We start from the raw sequence: 15,686 nt of genomic DNA on the forward strand, positions 1-15,686 counted from the left end.
GTGAAAAGCAAAGAGGCCGTAGAATAAAATGTCTCAGTAGGCACAGAGGAAACACCACGGGATGGGTAACAGAGGGGAAGGCCACAGAAATAAAGGCCAAGTTAAGCCGCAGTAAACCATAGAGGTTGTTGGGAGTAATATGAATAGGTATTGTACCAGCACCAGTAATTGCACATAGATTACCTTGAGGAGAGCTTGATATTCTATGAGATGGTTTGTGGTTTAGAGCTAATGTAGGATTCAAAAGCAGAGGATGACCGTTTTCCAGTAGCTTGATATCTGATGTTTAAACTCTACATTCAAAAGCAGTAGTGGCTAGTGTATAGAAGCGGTGACATACCACCAGTGTTGTGCCAGTTCATACTTAAAAAGAACTAGCTCAAAGTTCAGTTCACACAGATGATAACGAACTAGTTCATGTACATAGTTCATTAAAAAAAAAAAATGAACTAAGTTCACATATCTAAAAACTTACTAGTTCACGTTCATTTGTTAAATTAGGCCACTATCTTACTCAATAGAACCTCTTTACCATCCATTACCAGCTGCAAATCACTGCCACTCCAAAACTAATCAAAATTATTGTACCAATAAACGAGACAATTATTATAGCCAGGAGAAAAATAATGTTGAGATAGAGAATATATTTACCCCTTAAATAATGTGTAATCATGATATGTAGAAATTGGAAAATACAAGGTACAACTTCAACTTCAACGGTCAAAATCATGTCTGACCCGCTTCATGTCTCATATTGCGCATCCTATCTTACTCGGTCGTGCTGTTCACTTTTCATAAATCAACATAAATGAAAAAAAACAAAACATTATAATATTTTAACAAATATGAAACGCGCTTCTTTTAATGGCTACAACAGTATAGTATGCCTACATAGCCTACTCTCTATTTGTACAAATTTCTGCACATTAATTTAATTCTGAATTTTGCACACACAAGTTGAAAGGCATTTGTTCAAATCAAGTTCACGGATAATTGTGCGCGCATTTATTAGCCTAATCATTATGATACTAAAATCCTAACAAATAGGCTATGCTATGTACAAAAAATCAGATGAGCCCATAATATGAACGGTTAAGCATTTTCCTCCCATAGAAAACTATTATAAACACACTTAATGTGGCTTAATGCAGATTAGAATGTCCCCTTATTATGTCGAAATAACGAGATATCGATACTAGGCTACTGTGTCCACCGTGGTCTCCTTTTTGATCAGCGGAAACGATTTTTGCTTGTTTGGGATCTGACTGTCCAGCATATTTGAAAAAGTTAAGCAAACTTTCCTGTCTTTTCCCCTGCGTGAAACGATTGTGAAAGCCCTTGTAAAACCTGCCTTTTCAAATGTGCGTGAACATGAACTGCGAAAATATTTTGCTAAGAGTATTATACTGTACCTTGAGTATTATGCGAAATAGTTAAGAGTCTGATCTTGATGGAAATCTGATGAGGACGATCATGTACAGTACATGCAGCAAGCATTGAGTAAGAGACCATTAGTTTAGGTCAAATGATAGAGGTAGAATTAAAGTTCTAGCAGTGACTTAGAGCATATACATAGATACATAAACATTCTTTAGGCTAGACTCCTGCGCACACTTGATAGAACTCCATCTAGCTGCCGGAACCGGCAGAGGAACCTAGAAAATGAGCCAGATCAGCAAGACCATAAAAGGAAGAGATGTTAAGGGAAGTTCCCGATAGGCTGTGATATGTGAAGTCCACGATGGGCCGAACTTCATAAACCATAATGGACAAACTTACCTGATAACCACCATAGTAGAGTTATGCAAAGTTCCACAATAGTCCATGAATAGGTAATGAATGCCACTAAAAGCCAAGACACTCAGGATTGGTGCAAACTAAACTGAAACTTACCTGGCTAGACAGCTAAACTGGCTTCATGGTACAGGTCCCAGATCTCATTGGGGAAAAATATCATGCTGGAAATCTGAACTGATTTGGACTTGGTAATGTGTTACAAAGGAAATTGATCAACCTAAAAAGGGCTGAATTTAAAGAAACCCCGAAAAAATCAAAATGAAAGAAAATTATGCAGCAGGCTAGTCCATTACTCAGTAGTTTGTATGGACCCCACATGCTTGTATGCATGCCTGACTACAGGCATTTCAATTCTCTGTATGTATCTGCTGTACATGTGGAAGAATTGACTTTACTTGATCATTTCAGTTATCAGAATTTTTCTCATTTATCTTGTATTCATATATACATTTCAGTTGAGCTCACTGGGATGACCTGCTTTATTGAAAAAAATTAGAATACAAATGGATTAAACTCATACACTGTATAAAAACGTGTGTAGTGTCCATGACGTCACCCATTGGTTTTCGAAGAGCGTTTTTTTTTTTTTAAGCCAATTGGCATTTTGGAATAAAAACAAACCACATTTACACTGGCGGCGTTTCAGAAACGATCTCCGTCTACACTACATTACTGAAAATGCATGTCACATGACCATTCATGCACCCTGGGCATGCATGTAAAGGTATAAACAAGAAGTCAGTGTTAGTCAAGTTAGTGTTCATGTAGCTCAATTGATAGAGCATTGCGCAAGGTTAGGGGTTCAATTCCCCGGGAACACAAGATAGGTAAAAATGTATAGCCTGAATGCACTGTAAGTCGCTTTGGATAAAAGCGTCTGCTAAATGCATTAATTTAATTTAATTTAATTTAATTTAATTTAGTTGCTAGTCACTGGCAGTTTCAACAATGAGCATGATGGCGAGGAAAAGCAAGGACATCTTTGTGTGGACAGACGATGAGGTGGAATTGTTACTAACTAACTAATGATTACAAGGTGGCCACAGCGGTCGAAAATGTTGATTGGGAGTCATGCCAAAACAAATGCAGCGATGTACTCAACAGAGACATGATACGATTACACGGTCATCAAGGATATGCAGAGATCACGTAGGCAGCCATGCCACGAAAGTCTCCTTGTTGGTCCGTTTACACTGACATCCAACCCTGGAGTTTTTTAAACTAAAACGGGTCAGCAGCATTTTCAAAAGTCTCCGTTTTCGAATGTGGAAAACACCGGAGTAGTGTAACCAGAAGTATCCAGCTGCAAACTCACAGCACCACCAGCGCCGAGAGGACCCCGCAGCCAGGACCGGAAGTGAGGGGCGCAGAGTAGTGCCACTTAAGGTGTTGGAGCTTTTATTACACACAAAACGTCATACTTTTGTTATAATGATGCATTAAGGTACGGATACAGTACAATAAGCATTTTAAAACATGAATCTTGTGTAATATAATTGTATAGTTATCCATTTCATTGTATTATGAGAGTTCCTTCCTGATCATGCTGTTGAAAAAAGTAATGCTTGACACTTATGGGCATTTTATATAAAACATCCTTTATTTGAATATCAAATAAATATATTGTAAATAAAATATATTATATTGAACTTTATTATTCAAAAATATATATATAAAAAAAAAGAAATTGGGGAAAAAGAAGCCAACGATTCTTTTAATCGTTTTAAAAGAAAGGAAAATGTAAATAAACTTCAAATTTACTCTGAGGCCCGTTTTGTCATGGCATTCTTGCAAAAAAACCTCCATGTCATCCATGAGCTCAAACTGAAACACAAAGGGCTCTTTTGAATCTTCCGTCTCTTCCCGGAGATTGTTGAGGGCTTTTTCTTTCGTGGCCTTCATCTGTTCGGATGAAAAGAGGCTCCTCCACTGGACCCTTGAACAGATGGCTGTTGGAATGGAGCATTCCAGAGCTTTATTCATGTGCCAGATTATTGGGTGCTCCTTTATTAAAGAAAGTTAAAGGAAAATGTGACTTTAATATTTCTAATAAATGTGTGTTAAGATATATTATAATTATAAATAAAATTATATAAATATATATACACACTGCTTCACTGCTGCTAAGCGTAGCTTGTTCTCTTCTTTCGAGTCTTCTAGGAATTTCTGCACTGGGATATACATATCTTCTTGATTCATTTAAAATTAATCATAGGAGGGTTAATCATAGGAGGTTTTTGTTCCAAAAATACTCCTTCCGGTTTGTCACAAGTTTCTGAAAGTTTTTTTCGAGTATGGCTCTGTGTGACGTTAGATGGAGCGGAATTTCCTAATATGGGTGCTAAGGGCACATGTGCCGGAAGAGCGCGCGCTCACGTATAGCAGAGCACTGAGAGGCTGAGCACAGACATTCATTCACTGATCAGAGCGAGAGACTGAATTGTCACAAAAGAAGTGTGTTTTGGTTGCCAGGGCAAGACATCCCTGCACAGATTACCAAAAAAAAAAAAAAAAAAATCAGCATTAAGGGACCAGTGGATGGAGTTTATTTTTACAGAGCATCAACGGAGTTGTGCAAGTGTTTGTGTTTGTTCCCCTGCATTTTGAAGATGCTTGTTTTACAAACAAGGCCCAGTTTGACGCCGGATTTGGACATTGTTTATTTCTTAAGGATAATGCAGTCCCAACGAAAAAGGGTCACGATCGTGTGTTGGAACCGCAGGCGGTGAGTAAAACTGCTTCAAATATCTCTGTGTTGTTAACACTAGAACTACCAAGGCAGTCATTTTGACTGTTTTAAAGATTTACAATGTAATAACTTTGTTGAAATAAAACCCATATAACTACATTTCCATGACTTTTCTTAAATTAATGTAAATTTTATTTTAACATTGTTATTTTATTAAAATTACAAAACACAAAAGAGTTCTGAGTATTTCTACCTTAAATGGCCATAGCGGTCAATTTGACCGCACATATTACAGGCGTTGTATCTCCTCAGCGCTTTTTCCCGCCGTTAAAGATGTGCGTAGCTGTTGCCTAGCAACCTTTCTCTGGCAGTTTTGTATGCTTTTGCTAAGCTAAAACTTAGCTTTACCGTCAAAATGGCAACAAGAAAGAAAATGACTGTCACTGAGGCTTTATCCTTGCTTGAGAACATTGATGATGCAGAGTCTGATGGAGGAGCAGAGAGCGATGTCTCTTGTTCTCTTGACAGTTCGTCTGACACTGATTCAGTTTTGTGTTATGATGTTTATTATCTGTCCTAATATAACAGAACTATTTATTCATTCTAGATTTCATTAGAGGCTGCATAAAATTGTTTCCGATTCGTGTGGTCCAAACATTTCCGATAATGCTAAAGCATTGTAAACTCCAAAAGTCAAAATGTATTGAATAAAGACAGATGTAATCATTTCCAAAATTCACAATGTTTTTATCTAACGAAATATTTTGCTTCATTTTATATTTGTTGACATTTTGACTTTCAAAAACAACATTTTAACTGCGGTGAAAAACTTTGATCTCCAGCTTGCCGGATGCAAATTGCGGAAAGCAAATTGCAGCATGCACTTTTGTGGGAGGTCTAGTAGCTCTTACACAATAATATCACGAACATATTATATTATGTATGCTTAAATTACCCCACATTTTTCATAAAACATGACCATAGAAGCTTTGAAGTAAATATAACATGACAAAAATGACATTCACTGCTGTCTGGTATGAACAGTCAAAATGACCGCTATTGGCAGTCCTAGTAGTTATAGAATTCCGGTAGTGCTAGTGTTAACTTAGCTATCGGCGCGTAAGCACATCAAGTAAACAACATGGGATGGGGTACTGATTCTTTAGCTCCGCCCACAAGTCACAACTCCAGGCGCTCGTGTTTTTCCGGGAAAAATCGCTACAGACTATCTTTCTCTTATAAATATGATAAAATTAAAGACTTTTTGGAGTTATGAAGGATGCAGTACTACTCTATAGGTACTCAAGATTAACAGGATATTGAGTGAAAACGAGCATTTCACCCTCCCTTTAAGACCTGGACAGTCTTGTACTCTTACTTCCTGTCGCTCGCACATGCTCTCATCTCAGGTGGCCAAGACCGCAAGTGTGGGTATTTGGACAAAGCTAGAGAGTGCATTTTTAATACTTGCATGTCAAGCACGCATGCGAGTGGTGTCATAGGCTGTAACCGATTATGGTCTATTACTGTATCGATGTAGAATAGTCCATGCAACGATTAATTCCAACACCCCAATGAACTGGCAGTGGGCGGGTTTCACAAAACAACAGACATTCCGCCCGGATCATACATTTTCAAAGGAGTAAAACTGACTGTAGAATTGTTTTTTAGATAAACAAGTATGTTACAAACATACAAACATATTGTGATATTTTTATGCTTTAGTAAAGTCAAAAACTTACAAACATTATATTTTAGTATAAGACTTAAAGGCTGATTTTTACTCAACAGGTCTGGAAGTTTGCTTGATTGGGGGCCAAGCGAAATGAGTTTGCATGCATTCAAAGCGTACTTCTGGAAACACCGTGATGAGGTCATATCTTCACCACACACCCAATTTTTTTAGTAGGGGACTAAAATAAATGTATTATTGTATGAACTAATATACTTGATATCTATTGAAAGAGAGAAGAATGCAAAATGTATAATATGACAATAAGCATAAACCTAGAAACTAGAAATGTCAGAATTCTTCAATTTCTTCAATCATTCTGTGTGTGTGTGTGTGTCATGTTAATCAGACTGTTAGATTATATCATGATCTCTGTCAGATATTATTGTGAGTTTTCCTCTTTGCAATCCCTTCTCCCTTCTTACTCGCGCTCTTCCATAGATGTTTCCTTTTAAGGTTGGGTGTGAGTGTTGTTGTCCTCTTTCTTACTTCTGCCCTCACTTTCTGTCTCCTTGGTTTGCTCCCTCCTCCCATCTGTGCTTTCTCTCTTCATTCTCTATTCTTATGTCTCTTTACCGCAATGTATACCGGCATGTGCAGATGATACATAGAGTTGAATCGGTGAAGAGTGGGGGAGGATCCTTTTGGGCCCAGGTTGTTGAGTTCAGTATGTCCTTTACTGAAAGTTGGAATGTTCCATGTCCATACTATGTCCAGCATTTGCTGAAGGTATGCTTACCTCAGATATAACGTTGTGTTGGCTCATACTCAAAACATAATCTATATCTTATTGGTTGAAAAGATTGTACCACCCTTATTTTGTCCTGTATAAAGTCAGTGTAAAACAATAAAAGATTTGAAGTGAAGGTATATTCAGATTTTGAGTCTGCTGTGTCTTTTCTTCCCACGGCCGTGAATACTTCAAAGGGACTGAGAAAACTTGTGGTGGTGGCGATGAAGAACGGTACCATTCTAATACTTATAGTATTTTGACACAGACTTATCACCTTTATTTTCTAACTCAATAGGCCTAGCTCTCATATGTAACCCATTGTAGAATCGCTGCTGTCTCTTTATGAATGAACGGAATATTCATGTCAGACAATGTGAAGTAATTAATAGCAGTGACCATTCAGACTAGGGCTGTCCTGGGATTTCAATATAGTGCTCATAGACTATATGCTGTATACAGGGGCGTGTCTAGAGCATTTTCAGTGGGGGGGCCATGCTGGGGTACTGCCTCCTAATGGGGTGGCCGCCACTGCCCCAAAAAAAAAGCGAAATTCTAAAGTGTATTACGTATATTCTATTGATTTTATTATTATTTTTAACTTGAATAAAGTTACTTGTAAACAAATGCAGTAATAAAGCACATTTTTGATTACTTTAGTTTTTGTCATCCCTGTATATATCCATTAAGTTAAATTTGAGAATACATATATATATTTTTTTTTTCATTGAAAGAAACTCCCTATATCTTTACTTCTTTTCATGGCTTGCCACTGCTCTCTTCCCTGCCTTCAAAAGAAACACTTATGTGTGTCTGTTTTTCTCAGTCTCAAAAAAAAAAATTCAAATTGTAAATGAAATGCACAGAATGCATCCACAACATTTCATGTGTAAATGGCTAAGTTAGGCCTGACAATTTAACTGACTCTCTAACTGACTTACTCTCATGCATTAACAAGTAACGTGTCACCAGACAAATATTATTATGGAACATTCTGTGCATATTGTCATTTGGTGCAATCTTGCTATATGTGGTCACTGTCACAAAATAAACTGATACAAAATATGCAAATCAACATGACATGTTTATTTTTTGATAGCCCCCCATCGTATTTTACTTTTATTGTGTTGTATTAAACGTTGACTGAACATTCGATTGAAATCAACCACGACCAACGCGAGCAGAGCCTGACGGGGTAAAAACATTGATCTGAGAAAACCATACAAACATTTTAAACCATACATAAAGGTTACCTTCCAGCTCTTTGTTTGGGGTCTTGTGATGTGTCGTTCTTGAACCCGAAGACTTGTCAGACACGAGGTGAGTTAATCACAGACTGAAGACCCAGGTCAAGAATTAATTAAGTCCAAGATCGCGACGAGCATTGTTTCTCTGAAGACGCTGCACTTCTTTGAATCCCGAACTTCAGTAGAGTTTATAGACTGATTTGCCATAAAATGAACCAATCACAAGACATCTTATAGGTGGGGCACCTGGGGTGGCCAATCGAATTTCAGGGGGGGGCCGGTGCCCCCCCTGGCCACCACGTAGACCCGCCCCTGGCTGTATAGCAACTTTGATAGTGATGAGGGCCAGCATTTTTTCTCCTTTATACCATGTGGCCACATTACTAATCCAAGTTCACACACCTTTTACATCGTTTTACTCAATTTAATTTTTATTAAAGGAAATTAAAGTATAATTAATGTATTTCGTTTTTAAAGATTTTATTAACTATCAAACTTGTGCAGTTAAGCTAATTCAAAAGGAAAACTTTGTTGTCACAACAAATAAACATCTCAATTTCATTGTCTGTAAATTTGCAACAAACAAATGTACAGAGGTAGGCTACTATTAAAAGGACAGTTAAAAATGGCTTATTAAAAATAAATAAATGAATAAATAGTTATTCCAAATGGTACCATAAAGTAACTTGGTATCTACAGGATTTTTAAAATAAAAGTTAAGAGCTTTAAAGACATTTTAAGACCTGCACTTCACATTTCAACCTTTAAACATTTTTTTAGGAAAGGGGAAGAGTCAAAAGTATAAATAATTATATTAATTTAAATAATTAGGCTATCGTTAGATAATTATTATATTAAATTACAAAAGTACATCTTAGTGTCTTAACTGTTTAGATTTTTATACAGCATTAGCTTTCTGTCGAACCACTGGTTCACATTTAAAAAACATGTATCAAAAATAGCATACGGCTTATTGAAAAAGCAAATTCGTCTCTGCAGCAGGTTTCACTTTCAGAACCTCAAACATATAGCAGTTTCCCTGAAAAAGCAGCCAAGTTTATTCAGGGAAATCATAGCCTTTTAAAGTTTAATCTACATACTAATCTATAAGGATATTTTTGTCTTTCTGTCCCCAAATTTAAGACCTCTAATAATTAAGACTTTGTATAAGTTTAGAGCTTACATGGACTTAAATTTAAACAACTTAACTGAAGACTTTTAAGGACCCACAAAAACCATAAGAGCATAGTTCAGTGCAAACATTTCTGTCATACATTTGTCAAAAAGTTTTGTTGACAATGCACTTTACCTTTGATATTTGACACAAATGCAACTCAGGGGCCTGTACCATGATGGTAGCTGAACAAATTCAGACTTACATGATTAGTTTTGAGTTGACAAAACCAAACCTCTCCAATCCGGCTTTGCTGGTACCATGATGCTGTTCATAAACTTTCTTTATGATCAGGCTTTGATCCTGAGTTTGTGGAGCGCGTGCACATGAATGTGTGACATCACTGGCGAAGAGCCAAGCACGAGCCTTGCAAAACAAAGCAAGTTTGATTTACTTCTCGCGAGAGACCCATTGAGATTTTAAAACTAAAGGTTAAAGGTTTTGCTAAAGGTTAAGAGATTGAAGAATATGACAAATGTAAACTTCATATGAAAAATGAAGGAGGACAAATAAAATAAATAATATTACTCTATCATTGCAGTGACAAGTGAAACTTGTTAACTTGGTTTATAAATTTGAAATATATAGTGATAGACACTCGAACATGTAAGGTCAGATTTTTTTTTTCTTTTTTTATTTTTTTATAGTGCAATATTTTGATACTCCAGCTTATTTATATTGCATGATATGTATACATTAATATTTATCCCCATTTATAACCATTAAATTTTAATAGCTTTCACAACTTTTTTATTTAGTAAGGATAAATTCAATTGAAGGTGACAGTAAATACTTTTTCATTAGTTACAAATAAAAGTTGTTCTTCCTATATATCAACAAATCCTGAAAAAAATGTAGCATTGTTTCCACAAAAATATTAAGCAGTTCAACTGTCTTTAACATTAATTCAAATAGTAATAATAATAACAATAATAATAAAAAGTGAGCCCCATAAATATATTCAAATAGAAAACTAAAAATAGTTATTTTAAACAGTAATAATAATTTGGTCATACATATTTTTATACAGACCTTTGGTCAAATAAATTTAGCCTGGGTGAGCATAAGAGCTTTTATTTTATAACCATGTAAAAACCCACCCACAACCCACAGCATTTAAATGTTATTCCAAATTATATTTCATATAAACCTTTAAATTAAAATAACTGAATTCAGCTTTTATCTAAATATATTTAATAGATATATGATAAAAAAATAGTTTGATGTTGTGATTAGCAACAATCATTAAATTCGTTTTTTTTTTTTTACCTAAACACAAATATCATGTTTTTATAGTTTATGCAATGTGACATATATTTAAAATATTTTTAAAATTGATCAGCCAAGTCTGAAATGATCCAGCGGGCAATACTAAAAGACATTGCGGAACGTACAGTATATGACGGTTTCAGTTTCGTATAAGCAAAAATGGATTTGTTTTATTATTTTTTTCTTTTCCCAACCCGTATGTGTCGTAGATCCCTCTTTTACCTCTAACAAATGCAAATGTATATCTCTGAAGCTGAAAATTCAATTTCATGTCCTGCGGTCACTAAACCCAACCCGAAAGTCATCCTTCCAAAGTCATTTGTCCACAACCAGGTTAGTCTATTTTACAAACATTTTATCAGGACTGGTAAGGACCATTAGTGAAACCTGAAGTAATTTATCCTCTTTATGCCAGGCATGTGCGTGAAGACCTCCTCAATGTCAGACAAAAAGAAGGTCTTTCTGAACATCTATGAGTCAGAGATGGTGCTGCCCCCTCCTCATCTGTCCCAGGAAGCCCTCGTGTAAGAGCTACTGGAGTAAGAGGACCCGACCAGTTACAGAGTGCCCATGAGTCTTGGTGAGCCGCATACAAAAGTGGACTTTTTTTTTTTAGTTTTGTGAGGCCAGTTTTTTATTACATTAAATTTATCTGTGTGCTTTGTCACTGTGTGATATGTAAGCTACTTAAATTTGACCAGTTACTTCAATAATCACAATACTATAGACTGTTACCAATTGTGTGTGTATATATATATATATATATATATATATATATATATATATATATATACATACATACATACATATATATATATATATATATATATATATATATATACATACATACATACATACATATATATATATATATACATATATAAACATCTTTACACTGAGAGTTGGAGCTGAAGCTAAATTTTACAAATTTAATTCATTTACACAGACTGCTCATGTTTGTATTTACACAAAATTTGACTGAAGCATGTCATATTCTGGCTACAGACAAAAACTAAGAACTGTTCATGAATTTATTTAATTTAACAGATTAGAAAATCTAAAAGTCACATTGATTTGTTTCAGTAGCATGAAAAACTAAATGGTTAGTCAAACTGGGAATAAATGAAATAAAGTGAGATTTGCATTTTTGCTGTCTACACTCCAAAATGCATCTTATGATGATGAGCATTCAGTCAATGAGTGTGTGCACTGTATAACTCAGGTGGAAAAAAATTACTTCTGACTGGACATTGCATTCATAAGCTCAACTCAACATTTTTCAAATTTGGAATTTTGGGGGCATTTTCCCCCCTAGCCACCATTAATTTCCTATCATACTCTGCATGTGTTTAGTTCAGAAAGTCCCTCTTCATACCATGTTCATTGATCCAATCATTTTCTTTTTCTTTTTCTTTTTTTTTTCTCCAGATGTAAAAATTTTGAAGAACAGGAAGTTCATGGGCTCCATAGTGGAACAAAATGTTCATACCAAGAGCAAGTCATTTATCCAGGAAATTAACTCAAAGTGAGTTCTTCTTTAAAATGAGTCTCTTTGAGTTGATTGGGCCGGTGCTAAGGAAAACAAATAATACTCATTATGAAGCCTAATGTACTGGAATCAGCAGTTGAACTGTTTCAGAAAATTCAGATTTTTTTCAGAATAGAAATGGAAGCTTTAGCCTAAGTTCTGCCAGGAAGACTCAATCACTTCGTCACTAATTACCTTCATCCTTATCCAATCACGTCTTTATACTCCTGTATAAAAGATCGTACTTACACATGTTTGAGTTCGCAGATGCCAACGCGACAACAACCGCAGATTCCGACGCGATTGTACTTGCTCAAGCTGTTGTGTTTATTCATCTACTTGCTGTAATTAAGTTCGTGCCCCGCAAACTATCTAGAGTTCGACGTTCCTCTAAGATGCACACGGGATCGTTGGCTTAGCTCTGTGTCGCGGTGATTATATCTGCAGTCGTTTGTGTTGGATGATTTACAAGCTTTTCTCGGCAGAGGATGTGAACATTGGCGGAGTTCCGTGTGCTTCCAGGCCAGGGTTGCCAGGTTCTCAAAACCACCAGTTACTATAAAAAAAAAAAAAAGCCCAATCGCGTTCAAAAGGGATTTATCGGTAGAATTCACATTCTAGGGGCTATATATAACACTATTGGGATCACCTCAAACCCAGGACAGAAAAGGCAGCCCACAAAAAAAAAAAAAAAAAAATACGGTCTTGGCAACGCTGGTGCTTTCCGAGATGTCGCGTCAGTGCTGCTTGGGTCTCAACACCTGAAAAGACTTTGGTCTCAATCAACAAATATTCATCTGTACGCTCACGTGAACCTTCAGCAATGAAGTTTCTCCGGACCAGCAGACAGAATTAAGGCTGCCAGTCTCTTCGGCATCTCGCCTCCATCACTTCACAAGTCTACAGCATTATAAGTATAATTTTGTTCTATGCACTTGCGGCGCCTGGGCATTAATTTATTCTCTGCAAGGATTACTTGCACGTTCAAATAAAACACTGGGCGTTTCGTGCTTGTTTATTGACTTGCACAGCATAATTAAGATGTTGATCATAGTGCATGCAATTTTCTGTATAACTTCTTCGTAATGAGGCACTTTAAGGCTCATCATAAACGCTACAATCTTTATTCTGATAAAGATTTTTCGCATTTCTTAAAAAAAAAAAAAAAAAAAAAAAAAAAGCTCTGTCTAGCACACTTGAGATTCGCTGTTTTAATCCTATGCTTTAATATTTGTTTATTCAGTCTTTCATTTGCGTTATTCCTGAAAGTTCATACTCTAATGGGATTCTATGGTTGCAGATGCAGGGAACCGCTGCTCCCACCTCATCTTTACATGGCTTACTCTTGGGCTAGTGAATTACGAACACCGGATCTACCAAGCTGATGCGTATATGGACCCTTCTTTTGAGTCGTAGGTAAGATTCGGCTCAATGCTCCGTCAGCAGGCATATATTACTCCACGTGACACGAGTTGCTGCTGACCTTATTTCAGAGTAGTGACATATCTCCAGTTTAAACCGAATATTAATTAGCAGGCATGGTTTGTTTGCACTCCTGGTCTCCGTCTCAAGGTGCGGTCACACTAGACTTTAAACATGCAAAATTATTTCGAACGCCACTGCGAATATGGGCGGGAACAAGATAAAACAGTCTCCCCTCAATTATCACAAGATGAATTATTATGTGCGCTAGCACTGTGTCTTTTGCAACGGCGTCAAAAGCGTTTTATTATATTGTAACGTTACTCTGTATCTCTCTATAAATATATACACCCTAAGGGGAGGAGGGGGAGAAGAAAGAGAGAGAGAGAGAAAAAAAAAAAAAATATATATATATATATATAAAACGTTGTCATTTCAATGTATCACCTGTTCCCGTCGACACTACAAACCATGCAGCTTTTCTTTTATAAATCTTTTAATGTATTATAAACTAGGACCCTGTGCAACAGCTAAAGTATATAGCGCTTCCTTTTTGAATTTTTGTACAGAGGCCATGCAGCAATGTATCGCTCTTCTACTGGTCCACATCCTCACGTTATGCAAATTCCCTGCTCCGAGTTCACCAAACTTGAACTTTGGAACGCAGCGAAATGCAAAATTTTTCGCATAAGCTTGCGTTTCCGGTCCGACGCATTCGCATGCGTATGAATGGAAGTCAATGGAGAGAAAAGTGCAGTGTGACCGCCCATCACTCATAACTAACTAACGTCTGGAGGGGCGCGTTAAGTAGGTTCTGCTCATGCTGTCAAACTGACCTCATCAGAAAAATTATTCGTTACAGGGTGGAAATATTCAGAATTTGATAAGATTAAGACAAACAACGTTTAATTGTTTACATCAAGATTAGCAATGTGTGCTAGTAAGTCAATTCGACTTATGCGTATTTTAAACTTAACCTCTGATACCTCAACTTAATATTAAAAAAAAAAAAAAAAAAAAAAAATTGGGGAGTGACAGTTAAGGGGTTAAGCTACAATCAAGACTTGTTTATATTCGCGCATCTACTGGTGTTGGTTCATCACTCTTACTCTGCTGTTGCGCCTTTCACCTTACACTTTTAAACTTTCAGACAGCTGTGCCCTCAGCCAACCCGGATTCTTCAGTCTGCCCTCCGTTAGCAGACATGATACTAAACGAAGTGCTACGTCAGCTGGAAATCACATTTCTAAGGCATCGCTCCCTCTACAATCAAGCCTACACGTTTGCATGGTCCGCTTCTAATGTTTTTCCTTCCAATTTTTGCGTTCCTATTCTAATTTCGACCGTTGCTCCTTTCTTGTCAAAAAAAAAAAAAAAAAATCGCAATCTTAATTTCTCTATTCGCAGACTCCTTGCCAGCATCTAATCCACGCTAAATTTTATAATCAAATTTTCAAGCTTTTGGTTATTCAGTTCTATTACTACTTGAGGGGTTAGCTAAATCTTCCAACAAATTAAAGACAAATGTCTGCCTATTACCCTGCCCATATTGCAAATGAATTACTTCCATCTGCTACGGCCTTCCTTCAAAGTACCTCAATATTCTTCTGGAGGCAGTGTTTATCTGCTTTCTACAGGTTATGCTTCCAGGGGAATTCACTTCAAACCAATCAATTTGATCCTGCTCGCGGCATTTCCTTCAGATCTATGATTCGGACCAAAAATTCTTCACACTCTCCCCAAGCACTCAAAAAAAAAAAAAAAAAAAAAAACCGATGTGCAAGGTTCTGGAGTCACCTTAACAATTCTAAAATCAATAATCCTGTCCCTTCTCTGCATGGTGAAATTTCTTTAAAAATCCGACCTAGAATTTCTAAAACGCACCAGCGCTCTTTTTCCTAACGGAGCCCCCTTTCCAAGGCTGTTTAGAACTCACTTAACCACTGTTCTCAAAGCTGCAGTCTATCTACTGGCCATTCATTCAGAATTGGGGCAGCTACTTCAGCAGCTGAATGAGGGATCTCTACATCAGCTGTTAAGATCATGGGCAGATGGTCTTCCTAAGCATTTGAATCATACATCAGACCTGATTCAAAAC

The sequence above is a fragment of the Carassius gibelio genome, chromosome B3, assembly GCF_023724105.1.
Source record: "Carassius gibelio isolate Cgi1373 ecotype wild population from Czech Republic chromosome B3, carGib1.2-hapl.c, whole genome shotgun sequence".
In the NCBI taxonomy this organism is placed as follows: Eukaryota; Metazoa; Chordata; class Actinopteri; order Cypriniformes; family Cyprinidae; genus Carassius; species Carassius gibelio.